This window comes from Meleagris gallopavo, chromosome 1 (assembly GCF_000146605.3).
Source record: "Meleagris gallopavo isolate NT-WF06-2002-E0010 breed Aviagen turkey brand Nicholas breeding stock chromosome 1, Turkey_5.1, whole genome shotgun sequence".
NCBI lineage: Eukaryota > Metazoa > Chordata > Aves > Galliformes > Phasianidae > Meleagris > Meleagris gallopavo.
Genome location: NC_015011.2, coordinates 151024078 through 151025244, shown reverse-complemented (window position 1 = coordinate 151025244; position 1167 = coordinate 151024078). Strand labels below are relative to the sequence as shown.

The window sequence follows — 1167 nt, the reverse complement described above, 5'->3', positions numbered from 1 at the left end:
TGGCCAAAGGGATACCTCATATCATATAACAACATGTGAAAAAAACAATAAAAGTGAGGGGGGTTAGCCATAGTGGGGAGTGCTGCTGCTTGGAGTCTGGCTGAACATTGGTCAGTAGGTGGTGATTGTTTTGTGCATCATTTTGTATGTATACATATAGAGAGATATTATTATTATTCCTATTTTTTCTCTTCCTTTTTGTAATGGTTTTATGTTTTTTGTTTTTGGTTCTCAGTATTCCGCATCAAAACATCATGTAGTGTACCAGGAGTTAAAGTGTTAATGCTCCAATTCCAGGCACCTATCCCTATACATTACAGAAGTCATGGGATCTGGCCCTTCCGGGTGGGGCGGTCTCTTACTGCCTGGCGGTGGGTGCTGGAGGGTGCTTTCTTGGCCGTTCCAAGCTTTTCAGGTTTGAATCGGTCTCGGGAACTCTCTCTCTCCTATTTTATTTGATTTATTAGTCTCAATTTCAATCAGATTGTATTATATTGTGTTATCTTGCATTCCGATATCATAGTTAGTAAAATAAGTTTTCCTCCATAGATTGTTGCCGCTTGTTTTTGTTTTCCTCCCTTCCTTCCCTATTTTGGTGGGCGAGGGGAGGGGAGGGCGAGGGGCCTACCGCCCCTGTCACGGGCGTAAATTGATCTCGTTAACTCCGTGACAGATTTTTTGGTGGAGAATGCAGGCAATTCTGTTTTTTAGCTTTTAGAACGAATCTCTCTCTTTGCTCTTAGAGAGCTTCGTTAGGGAGCATTATCAGTAGTTTGGGTTTCTGTGCTGGAAAACTTGACCTTGAAAGACTAGGCGTGCTGCCAGTGTTCTGGGATATTTGTTTACTTTGAGCACTGCTTAGTCTGGGTAGTGCCTTTTTTTGTTTTTTTTCCCTTTTTCCTCCTTCCTCTTGTCAGTTTCAATTCATTAACCCCTTTTTAATAGACACCAGCAATGAACCCACTTTTCATCGTGAGGGTGTTGAGTAAAGGATTAAAAGCTGTCATGTTATTCTCAACTTATTGGCAAATTATCCATGTCATAATTACTTGTTGTGGAATTGTGTTCATATATAACTACCTAAGGGCATTGACAGAGACACCTGCATGGTACCTGTATGCAATGTGGTATGGTTTGAATTTTGACATTTACATCCCAGATGGAATG

General features: G+C 41.0%; 1 long non-coding RNA gene across 2 annotated transcripts in view; it reads left to right on the top strand.

Moving 5' to 3' along the window:
• The first annotated feature begins 372 nt into the window (after nucleotides 1-372).
• Nucleotides 373-1167, top strand: part of LOC116217858 — an 89749-nt gene continuing 88954 nt past the window's right edge. For both annotated transcript variants that reach the window (XR_004162578.1, XR_004162577.1), the window contains exon 1: nucleotides 373-415. This is a non-coding gene — a long non-coding RNA (uncharacterized LOC116217858). The remainder of the gene's footprint in view (nucleotides 416-1167) is intronic.